The 12,603-nt window shown below is 41.5% G+C and overlaps 1 long non-coding RNA gene across 1 annotated transcript; it reads right to left on the bottom strand.

Annotated features, from left to right (window-relative positions):
• Positions 1-411: 411 nt before the first annotated feature.
• LOC140714724 (uncharacterized) lies at positions 412-10,453 on the bottom strand. Its single transcript, XR_012095983.1, has 3 exons — positions 10,218-10,453; positions 9,280-9,507; positions 412-651 (listed from the first exon to the last, which is right to left on the bottom strand). It is a non-coding gene; the product is annotated as an uncharacterized lncRNA (long non-coding RNA).
• Between the last annotated feature and the right edge of the window lie 2,150 nt (positions 10,454-12,603).

Genomic DNA, 12,603 nt, shown 5'->3' with positions numbered 1-12,603 from the left:
GGGTCAAATGGCCCATCAAGTCTGCTATCCATTCCTCATGGCTGATTTATATATAATACTTCTCAACCCCATTCTCCACATAACCTTAGACACACTTACTTACCAAGAAACTATCAATCTTTGGTTTAAATACACCCAATGACTTGGCCTCCACCGTGACCTTCAGTTCCATTGCTTCACCACCTCTTGCCTCCACAACTTCTTCAGCTAATTCTGTCAGAGCCTTGGGGTGTAGACCATCTGATCCAGGCAACTTATTTACCTTTGGACCTTCCATCTTCCCAAGCACCTTCTCCTTAATAATAGCAACATACCCACTTCTGCCCCCAACACTCTGTAATTGCTGGCATACTACTGGTGTCTTTCACAATGAAGACTAATGCAAAATACTTACTGAGATCACCTGCCATTTCTTTGTTGCCCCAGTACGATTTCTCCAGCATCATTTTCCAGTGCTCTGATATCGGCTTCTGCGTCTCTTTTACACTTCATATATCTCAACTCAGTGTTACCAAGAAATTCCTGGCTTTCCAGCAACCCCCGAAGTCAGTTCAAACCTCTCAGCGAGGCATGGCTGCCAGGCAGGGAACACAAACACCGCAGAAGATTTTGACTATGAAGTATTCTGTAAATTGTTGTACCACACTCCACCTTGACAATCAAAGATTCAAAGCACATTTATTATCAAATATTATATAAATTACACACTTTGAAATTTGTCTGCTTATAGGCAGCCACAAAGCGAGAAACTTGAATAATCCAATTTTTTAAAATGACCAAAAAACAATTGTTGTAGTTTGGGGAGAAGTACACACTCAGGACAAAAAATACTTTTTTCGGGTTTTAATTCCTTTATCTGTTTAAGATGTTTAAGTGCCAGAAGAGGGTCTTAAAACAAAATGAACGACTTTACAATCTGGTGCTGCCATTACAATCTCCGGTTAACCTTCAGTCCACACACTGGTGTCTCGACCAATTGCTTATGCAGTATAAAAAATACAAAGAAAATCGCACAAAACTAATACAGTACTAATACTGTAGTGGCAATTCTGAAGAAACACAATACGAACAGCATTAGAATCCCTCCAACCCTGTACCTTATACATAGCAGTGAAAAATGTAAGCGAATACACCTCATCTAAGACGTCTACTACTCTTTAGTACACACGTGCTGAACCCCCGAACGGAGACTAAACATTCACGTTACGCTGTTACATGCACAATCAGTCATGATACAATAAAGTTAGACAAAAGGTACATTTTGGCACAACTTTTACAAGAGATTGCCTGGTAGTTAAATTACAGGAAGACTGACCTACTTGGCCGGTGAGGAACTTTGCAAGCCACGCTATCCAGCGTCGAGTTCTTTACTCATGAAAATCTAAAGCATCCGCATGTAAAACATGTCAAATTACCGATATTCCCGATTCGCCAACAAGCATAAACGAATTCGCATGGATATTGTAAATTAATGCTCACCCTTCCTCACTAAGCCCTGTACCTCTGGGGTGGGGGGGGGGGGAACTTGATTCCAATGCCCCACCAGCTTCTGCAGCAGAAAACAAAATGGTCTCCCCACTATCCCGCATGTGCGTAATGATGTCACCGTCTCCACTTAAAGGCACAGCCAACTATTCTAGCATTACCCGGATGAATGCCTAAGTGCACTTTTAGCGATACTGAATAGCATTTGATGGTCACCCGGTTACACGATACCTACTCCTGTTCTGTAACTCCCAGAATCACTCTGTATAGGTGCAGTCTAACTGTGTCTTCTGTTTTCACTTAATTGGGAAGCAGGATATGGAGCTGTATATACACACCTGAATCACAACATATTAGAAACTTATTTCTAGTAATTACCCCTCCCTCACCATTCCCCATTCCTGCTTCCCTCTCACACTTTCTCACCTTACCTGCCCTTCACCTCCCTCTGGTGCTCCTCTCCCTCTTCCCTTTCTTCCATGGTCTTCTGTCCTTCCCTTCTCCAGCCCTTTATCTCTTTCACCAATCAACTTTCCAGCACTTTACATCACCCACTCCCTCTCTGTTGGTTTCACCTATCACCCGTTACCTTCCACTTCTTCCTCCCCTTCCCCCACCTTCTCCTTCCTCCCCTTCCCCCACCTTCTCCTTCCTCCTCTTCCTTTTCCGTCCAAATAAAGTGTCTCTGTTTACTTTTTTTCCATAGATGCTGCTTGGCCTGTTGAGTTCCTCCAGCATTTTGTGTGTGTTGCTTTAGATTTCCAACATCTGCAGATTTTATTGTGAACATGTTCGATTGATTGCTTTTAAGCTAGCAGTATATGAAACAGAATAGCTTTAGAATATTATACGGAAATTGAATTTCATTCTTTTCACAGTCGCATGCTTCATTCATGCTGGATAAGTGGTTTACTCATTATTTTGATTTTTAAAATGAATGAGCACAGATGTTGCCGATTTAAAATATAGACTCACTGTGGGTAGTGACAAATGATGTGGCAAAGGCTCCAACTGCTTGCTACTGGCACAGAAGTCCCATGCTATCCATTTTCTGCTGTTCCCTTATTTTACATTACAATTGCTGACTCATTTTGAAACAATAATAACAATTATTAATTAGCGAGGAAATTCCCCATTGTTAAACCCTCAATGGTCCACTGAAGGTAACATGCTTCATTTTGATCCTATTTCCAAGTAAGGCACTTGTGGCAGAAAGCAATTTCCTGGGCTAGTTCTAGCATCCTGTTTTAAAACCAAGCTCCTTGATAAAAGCCGGCCACTTTCTTCTAAATGTATGTTTGTCATCACGTGTCGATCATCCACCCCAACGTACAGTGTGAAAGGTTCAGCCAGTTTGAAGTTGGGCCATTTGGGTCCAAATTTGGTTTAGTCTTCCAAAAAAAATGATCTTACCATCTGCTACTGTTAACGTTAAATTGTGGATGAACTTAAACACTTAACTGTAGAAAATTGCTAACTTTAAATTGCAGATGAAAACTGATGTAAATTGCAGTAACAATTGACAATTTGTTAGCATATTTGTTACCTTAATTGGCTAGAACTCAAAGGAAAGGTCTAGTGATCCAAAGATGCAAGGTTATATCCCATTATTTCAACTGAAGAATTTTATTTCAATATATCAGGTTTGTCTAAGGTCTTAAAAGAATTCTGTCAGTAGTGGCGACCATGGAAATAATAGAATATAATTAAAAACAAATCTGTTATTTCACAGAAAACAAAACATCTCTGATGATCATAAATTCCTAGAAATGCATGCAACATAATTTAATAGTTAAAAAAGTAAAAATAAATTAGCTGAAAACATTAATATTAAAATATTACCCTTTTATTGGAGCTAGTGTCTGGGGTGACATTGAACATGTAGGACATGACTGATGTAAAACTTAGTGACAGGATTCCAGTTTATTGAACCCTCAGCTCAGAATTGCTCAGAATATGGGAGAGACCAGGACGAGAGGTCAAAGGTCGAGAAGGGAAGGTGAAACGTTCAAGGGGAAACTGAGGGTGAACATCTTCACTCAGAGAGTGGTGCTAGTATGGAATGAGTTGCCAGTGGATGTGGGTTTAATTGTAACAGTAAGAGAAACTTGGATAGATAGATGGATGGGAAGGGTTTGGAGGGATATGGTCCAGGTGCAGGTAGATGTAACTAGGCAGATGACTGGATTGGCATGGATGGACAAAAGGCTTGTTTCTGTGCTGTAGTATTCTGTGAGTCCATAATATCTCTGGACTCAAAGGAATGAATACATGAGTAGATCAAGAATTCAGATTTGCCAAGATACACTCATCATAGTTGGCCAGCGGTTCCCTGCAGAACTTCTAGCAAGCTCTCAGCTCATCCCATCCCAGATGGAGTTTGTTTTAGTGCCTGAAGGGAAGAAACTGGAACGTCAGCAAAATCTTAGATTCAGGTAAAGCTGACCATGTGATCATCAGGCTCTTTGAGAAAAACAGAGAAATCTGTAAAATGTCAGCATGAAGCTTTCAAAAGAGGACTTAATCTGTAGCCTGTAGCGGTTACTGCAGGTAGAAACCATTGAAGAAATAGTTTGTAGTCCACCCAGTGTGTGTGAACACAAAGGGGTGGGATGGGGAAGGTGGAGGAGATATCTGTCTGACCCACTCGACCTATGACTTCCCAAAGAGTTATCATATTTGCAATATTGTCATAAAGTAAAGCTTCCACATCTGGAGCTCTGCCCTAGAATTTTCAGAAATTTCATAGTCAAAAATTATTGGGTCACTTAAAACCTTATAGAAAAAGACTTTGTTTGACATGGCATTTCATTCAATTTGTGGTTTGCTAAATTGGAGCAGAGGCCAGCTGCTCAAAAGCAATGTTCCTTCTAATTTTGGTTCACAGTTGTGTGGACCAGCCGTTGCACTGAACAGGAAATTTTCACATGGCCTGAGAACTGCGTGGCACTTTAAATTTTGTTTTTGTAATATGCGCACCATGAATATTTAGGATGAAAATTGAAAATTTACATAGTTTTGATTTTATTTATTAATTGAATGGGAAATGAAATACAGTACAGAGAGTTCAGCTCCTAGTATAGTAAGATGGAGAGAAAGAGGGTGTATTTTGTTGCCATTGGTTACATTAAAGTCATTTTACTCTCTCAGCCTGAAGTGAAGTTATTCCTCCAAGGACAAGTATGTCATCATAGGATAAAAATAATTAATTTTATGACTTTTCCTGAAATTTTCTAATCAGCTTAGAACATGAAAGAATAGAATAGTACAGCATAGGAACAGACCCCTTGATCCAGGAGCTCTGCACCGAAAACAGTGCTGAATCAAACTAGATCTCTTTTGCCTTTACATGATGCATATCCCTTCACTCCCTAATAATTGATATGTCTATCTAAAAGCCTCTTAAATTCAACTATTGCATCCATCTCCACTACCATCCCTGGTAGCCCATTCAGACACCTACCACTCTCTGGAAATAAACTGCTCCGCACATCTTCCCCCTCTCATCTCAAATGCCTGCTTTCTAGTGGCTGATCTTTCTACCTGAGAAAAATATTCTGATCGTCTTCTCTATCTAAGCTCATCGTAATTTTATAACATTATGTCTGGACTCCTGTCAGCCTCTGAATTAAACTAAAATTGAAACAAGAAGGAGACTCAAGCGAATGCAGTTGCTGGAACGTGTAGCAAATGTTGCAGGAGGTCAACGGGCCAGGCAGCGCTGTGAAGGAAGACGGATGACTGAGACTCCAGGCCGAGACCCGCTTCAGGTCATTAGGACTCTGCAATGAATCCTGATGAAGGGTCTCAACTTGAAATGTCTGCTGTACTTTTGGCTCCACAGATGCCGCCGAGTTCCCCCAGTATTTTGTTTTTGCACAGAACAAAAGGAGATGTACTTAAATTGAGAGGTGGAAAAGATTTTCAACAGAGACTGGTAGATGCCTGGAACAGACGTAAATACAGAATTTAAAACACCATGGATAGGATAGAAATGGGAAGATGTGATCACAAGCAAGTAAAATAATTTTAATGTATTTCAGCATTGTGTTTGGTGCAGACATTGTGAGCCGAAAGACCTATTGCTCTTCTGTTCTTTGTTCTTTGATTTGTTGCTAAGGTAAAACATTGAACTATATAAACAATTGGTCACAATCTCTTAGAATGGCACAATAGGAACAAAGATTTAATTGCTCAGTCCTGTTCTTGCCATACGACCAAACTCAATCGTTGTGCAAAATGTCTACCTTGTCTAATGATAAGACTGTCATTCATTGTAACTCATTCTAGAAAATGGCTGCTCTGCCCATTAACAAGATGGTGGCCAGGCCTGCTGACAGAAATATTAGACATTGCACAAAATATGCACTTTGAGTCTCTTCTGAGAGATGCAATACATCATGCTATCACGTATTGTCATTTATGTTGCTATTCTATAAATATTGTTATATTACACTTGGAATATTGTGTTCAGTTCTGGTTGCCTCATTATAGGAAGGATGTGGAAGCTTTAGAGAGGATGCAGAGGAAGTTTACCAGGATGAAACCTGGATTGGGGAACATGTCTTATGAGGAAAGGTTGAGAGAGCTAGGCTTTTTCTCTTTGGAGTGGAGAGGTGATAAGATGAAGCGTAGATCTGGAGGACAGTGAGCAGCTTTTACCAGGGCAGCAAAGGCTAGTAGTAGAGGACATCTTTTTAAGGTACATGGAGGAAGATCTAAACTATATGATATAGGAGAAGAATTAGGCTATTTGGCCCATCAGGTCTTCTCTGCAAGCTGACATTGGGGAAGAGATATTTATTTATTTATTGATTGTTATACAGCATGGAATAGGCCCTTCCATCCCTCCAAGCCATGCCACCCAGCAATGCCCCAATGTTTAATCCTAGCCTAATCATGGGACAATTTACAATGGCCAATGAACCTACCAACCGGTACGACTTCAGACTGTGGGAGGAAACCAGAGCACCTGGAGGAAACCCACCAGGTCATAGGGAGAACGTACAAACTTATAAAAAGTGGCGGGAATTGAACCCGGGTTGTCTGTTTTGTAAAGCTACAATGCTGCCTGGGGAGATATCAGAGGTAGTTTTTCTTCACACAGGGTGGTGGGTGCCTGGCATCCATTGCTGAAGGTGGTGGTAGAGGCTGATATACCTGGGACCGTTAAGAAACTCTTGGATAGGCACATGGATGAAAGAAAAAAGTGGAGGCTTATGGACTGCGTAGGAAGGGAACAGTTCGAGTGATCTTGGAGCTGATTAAAAGGTAGGCACAACATTGGGGCTGAAGGGCCTGTACTGTGAAATCAGTGTTCTACATTTCTGTGTTTCTACATTTTCTATTTAAAAAAAACACAGCATGGAGTGGGCCCATCTGGCCCTTCGAGCCTTGTGGCCCAGTAATCCCCTAATTCAATCCTAGCCTAATCACTGACATCACTGACAATTTACAATAACCAATTAAGTTACCAAGGCTTTAGGAATGTGGGAGGAAACTGGAGCACCCGGAGGAAACCCACGCAGTCACGGGAAGGACGTACAAACTCCTTAGAGGAAATGAACCCGGCTTGCTTGTACTGTAAAGTGTTTTGCTAACCACGCCGCGACCGTGCCACTGAGGCACATTTTGGTTCTTTGTGCTTAAGGTTGGTGAATAGAGGCAATTTTAATGCTTGACCTGTCACTGGTCATGCATTAAAATAGCATCTGTCTCAAGTAGATAACCTCTGGTTCCCTCCAGCCATTCAATCTCTCATCCTGTGCACTGCAATATTGAGATGTCTATTAGCACCTATTCTTTCTATTTTATCCCCACCCACCTTAGTTATTTTATTTTTAAAAGAGAAGTCTGCACAAGGCTTAATGAACATCTTGTCTTGGAGTAACCACCTCCCCTTCCGTCCAAGAATGTGTCACCAAAAGACATCTGGAACCTATATAGCTATTGTGCATGGATTACTTTTACAGCTCAGGCCTTGTAGACGTTTTTAAGGTAAGTTAGTGCTGCGTATTTTCCCTCTTTCTGGCCACACGCACTTTGCTGGACAGTGATCAGAGTGAGAATCCTTGCCAATTTGTTCTTTCCTAACCCAAATATTTTGAGGCCAATTCAAATGCCTCTGTCACCATCTGGATCATCAACTAACAGCATAGAATGTAGATCAGTCCTTCTTGAACTGAATGGTTCATTACTTGCTGGATAAACTCACTGAAGTCATCAGGGCTGTATTGTTGAGCACATTATTTCCCTTCCTGTTGTGGTCAATTTTTCTTTAACTAATAAAGTGTTAGGAGCAATTTCTCTCATGGGCATAGTATATATTTCTAATCATTCTTTCTTTCAGGCTCTTGGTTTCACTGGTAAGACAAATGTTTATTGACTCATCTTTAAGTGAACTTTAGGAGGTAGTGGTGAAATACCTTCTGGGAATGCAGGCGAAGGTTCTCTCATAATGGTGTTGGAGTTTGGGGATTTAAAGCCAGCAACAATAAAGCGTGTTGTCAAGTTGGGTGGTGTGGGGCTGGAGGGGGCATGCATTTTCATTTGCTCGTGTCCTTCTTGGTGGTAGAGACGATGAGTTTGGGTAATGGAATTGCCAAAATGACGGCGCAATTTTTACTTAATTTTTTAAAATTTAGAGTTATAGTGTGGAACAGACCCTTCTGGCCCAAAGAGCCCCACCACTGAGCAACTCAGCTACTTAACACCAGCCTAATCACAGGACAATTTATAATGACCAATTGAACTATCAACTGATACATCTTTAAGGCTGATTTATACTTGTGCATATAGGCTACGCTGTAGCCTACGCCATAGCCCTGATTTTCACTTCTGCGTCGCTCTACACCATAGCGCGCATGCGTTGGTGTGCGCCAAAACGCTAGTTGGCGGTGGGGTTTCTATGCCACTGTGTTGAGTTTCTTCATGAGAGACATGGAGGAGGAAATGCATTTCAAACATTTTCGCATGTCGGCAGGTAGATTTGATGATTTGGTTCATCTATTTCGCATTGGTGTACAGGCAAGAGAAGAAGCAACCGGAAATGCATAGGAGAAAATGCGATGCTACCAAGTGGACCAGTCACAGTTGTTGCAGTCTGCGTTGCTGCGACGCGTGAGTTACTTTTTTGGGGAGGTGCACAACACCCTATGGCGTAGGGTACTTGCTACCTACGGTGTACCTGCGATGTGGAAGTATAAATCAGGGTTAAGACTGTGGGAGGAAACCATAACATTGGGAGGAAACCCTTGCGGTCACAGGAAGAATATACAAGCTCCATACAGGTGGCTTTGGAATTCATCTCTGAGCTCTGATGCCCTGAGTTGTAATAGCATCGTGCTAACCATTGCACTACTTCTGTGCTCCTTTCTGAAGAGACTTTTAAAGAAATTGATTGTTTATTTCTTGCGTACTGTTTTGAAGTTGTCTGTTCTATTTGGTTATAACTCTGTATGAACTGCTGGAAGATTCAGAAAGCACACTGACAATTTCAATTTTTCTCTCCAGTCTTGCTGCATAATTGCCCTGCTCAACTCTTAGACTCTTGTTCAAGACAAAAATGAGTTACAAATTGTCCTCACAGACAATAATTGCTGAAGCTGGAAATATCCTTTATAGAATTTGTTAATTTCCATTGTGTTGATTTCATGAAGCTGGAAGTAATCAAGATTCAGGGAGCAGCTTGTCAACAGAACCATGCAAATAAAAAATCTACCATAGTGCCTATTTATGGACTTAATCAAGTTTACAGTCCAGCGATAGCCCACATAATTCAACAGTTCTGCTTACTTCTATAAATTTGCCGATGACACAACTGTTGGCAGTATCTCAGATGGTGACGAGGCGGTGTACAGGAGTGAGATAGATCAGCTGGTTGAGCGCTGCCGCAACAACATTGCATTCAACGTCAGTAAAGCCAAGGAATTGATTGTGGACTTCAAGAAGCGGCAGTCGAGGGTACGCGCACCAGTTCTCATTGAGGGATCGGCAGTGGAAAGTGTTTCTATTTTTAAGTTCCTGGGTGACAAAGAAGAAATGTCAGTTGCTATATTTCATGAGGAGTTAAAGGAGATTTTGTATTCTAGCAAATTTATACAGATGTACCATGGAGAACATTCTAACTGGATGCATTAGCAACTGGTAGGCAGGGGACATGACATACTGTGTATTCAAAAATGCTCTTCTGCACACCACTGTTGTAATGTGTGATTATTTGAGTTACTGTCACCTTCTTGTCAGCTTGAACCAGTCTGGCCATTCTCTGACTTCTTCCTTTAACAAGGCATTTTCTCATAAAGAATTGCCACTGACAGGATGTTTTGTTGTTTTTCATGAAATTCTCTGCAAATTCTAGAGACTATCATGCATGAAAATACCAGGAGGCCAGCAGATTCTGAGCTATTCAAACCACCCCATCTGGCACCAACAAACCTTCCACGTTCAAAATCACTTAGATCACATTTTTTCTCCATTCTGATGTTTTGGCTGAACAACAACTGAACCTCATGACCATGTCTGCATGCTTTTATGCATTGAGTTGCTGCAACATGATTTACATTAATGAGCAGGTGTGGAGGTCCTTGATAAAGTGTCTACTGAGTGTAACCTGCTTCTTTCCCTCCGCCCTTTCTCATACGTGTGCTCCTTCCCACTCCTCTGATTCTCCCTCCCACCCCCTACACTGGGGGGAAGTTTACAACCCCCAGTTACCCACCCCAACAACACACCTGTAGAATGCAGAAGGCAATTAGAGCACCTAGGCATATCCATACCATCACGGGGAGGAGGAGCAAACTTCGCACAGAGAGAATCAGAGATCATATACAACTTGGGCTGCTGGAGCCCTGAGGCACTACCACTATGTGCTGTGTCACGGTACTGAACCTGTTCCAAAGGAGCTCGGTGTAAGCTTTCTTCTGACTCAGAACATCACAATCTCTCGTACCAGAAACACTCAGCAGGCCAGGGGATATCTGTCGAAGAAAGAGAGTTAATGTCTCAGGGTGAGCACCTTTCTTTCAGAGTGCCAAGTAAATTTATTATCAAAGTAGGTACACGTCACCATATGCTACCCTGAGGTTCATTTTCTTGCAGGCATTCACAGTAGATGCAAAGAAATACAACAGAATCAATGAAAGACTGCTCGCAACAAAGCCGGACAAACAACCTATGTGCAAAAGAAGACAAACTGTGCAAATACAAAGAAAAAAAATCAAACATAATAATAAATAAATAACAAATAATATTGGGGACATGCATTGCAGAGTCTTTGAATGTGAGCCCATAAGTTATGGAACCAGTTCAGTGTCGAGGTGAGTCAAGTTATCCACACTGGTTCAGAAGGTTCATTTTTTTCTCTATATTTTCTTCCAATATAACTCAGAGTCCTGCCATGTGCAGAAGTTCGCTGATGACACGGCCATAGTGGGGTGTGTCAGGAATGGACAGGAGGAGGAGTATAGGAAACTGATACAGGACTTTGTGATATGGTGCAACTCAAACTACCTGCGTCTCAATATCACCAAGACCAAGGAGATGGTGGTGGACTTTAGGAGATCTAGGCCTCATATGGAGCCAGTGATCATTAATGGAGAATGTGTGGAGCAGGTTAAGACCTACAACTATCTGGGAGTACAGTTAGACGAGAAGCTAGACTGGACTGCCAACACAGATGCCTAGTGCAGGAAGGCACAGAGTCGAATGTACTTCCTAAGAAGGTTGGCGTCATTCAATGTCTGTAGTGAGATGCTGAAGATGTTCTATAGGTCAGTTGTGGAGAGCGCCCTCTTCTTTGTGGTGGCGTGTTGGGGAGGAAGCATTAAGAAGAGGGACGCCTCACGTCTTAATAAGTTGGTAAGGAAGGCGGGCTCTGTCGTGGGCAAAGTACTGGAGAGTTTAACATCGGTAGCTGAGCGAAGGGTGCTGAGTAGGCTACGGTCAATTATGGATAACTCTGAACATCCTCTACATAGCACCATCCAGAGACAGAGAAGCAGTTTCAGCGACAGGTTACTATCGATGCAATGCTCCTCAGACAGGATGAAGAGGTCAATACTCCCCAATGCCATTAGGCTTTACAATTCTACCGCCAGGACTTAAGAACTTTTTTAAAGCTATTATTAATGCTTTTTGAGATGGTGATTTAGATGCATATCATATTTTTTTTACTGAGTTAAGTATTGTATGTAATTAGTTTTGCTACAACAAGTGTATGGGACATTGGAAAAAAGTTGAATTTCCCCATGGGGATGAATAAAGTATCTATCTATCTATCTATCTATCTATCTTTTTATTTCAGATTTATGGCATCTGCAAAGTTTTGATTTTGCAGTTTTTAAAGTATGGCTTGAGTTTTTTAAAAAAGTCAATTTTTCAGTGCAGGGCTGTGTTCTAGGAGAAATTTGTGCTCTTGATGCAGAGTTCTGTTGGTCACAAAGTTATAATTTGTGCCCAGTAATCAGTTGTGTCTGCAAATAAATTTCTCAGTTCTAGAAAAATAAATGCTTAACAGATTAGAACATTGATAATCTCCAACAGGTAACTGGAACTTCAGAAGGTTATACCTAATACGTGAGGAGACATTTACAAATTGTGTGAACATCATGTACTCAGGAAGTCTTAAAGTAATTTACAATCAATGGCAAAATTACTTGTTTATTTTGAGCAACACGTGCCCACAAAATGCTGACAGGTGATCAGGTGATAGGTGAAGCCAAGTGACGGGGAAGGTGGGAGGGATGAAGAGGGAGGCTGGGAGGAGATGAATGGAAGTGGTAAAGGACTGAAGAATCTTATAGGAGAAGAGAGTGGACCATGGGGGAAAGGGAAAGAGGAGGGACACGAGAGGGAGATGATAGGCAGGTGAGAAGAAGAGGAGTAAGAGGGGAGCCAGAATGGAGAAGGGTAAAAGAGAGTAGGGGGAAATTTTTTATTTTGTTGTATTGAATCTGTTATAATCAAACAATCAAAACAGGCAAGTTGTACACAGCAAGATCCCTGAATCAGCAATGTGTTAATGCCCAGATACTGTCATGTGGTCATACCACATGGAAACAGGTCCTTTGCCTAAATGGTCCATGCAGACTAAGGTTCCTATCCGAGCAAGTCCCACTT

Source organism: Hemitrygon akajei, chromosome 22 (genome assembly GCF_048418815.1).
Source record: "Hemitrygon akajei chromosome 22, sHemAka1.3, whole genome shotgun sequence".
Classification (NCBI taxonomy): domain Eukaryota; kingdom Metazoa; phylum Chordata; class Chondrichthyes; order Myliobatiformes; family Dasyatidae; genus Hemitrygon; species Hemitrygon akajei.
The sequence above is the reverse complement of the archived record's forward strand: the minus strand, read 5'-3'. Positions and strand labels throughout refer to the sequence as shown.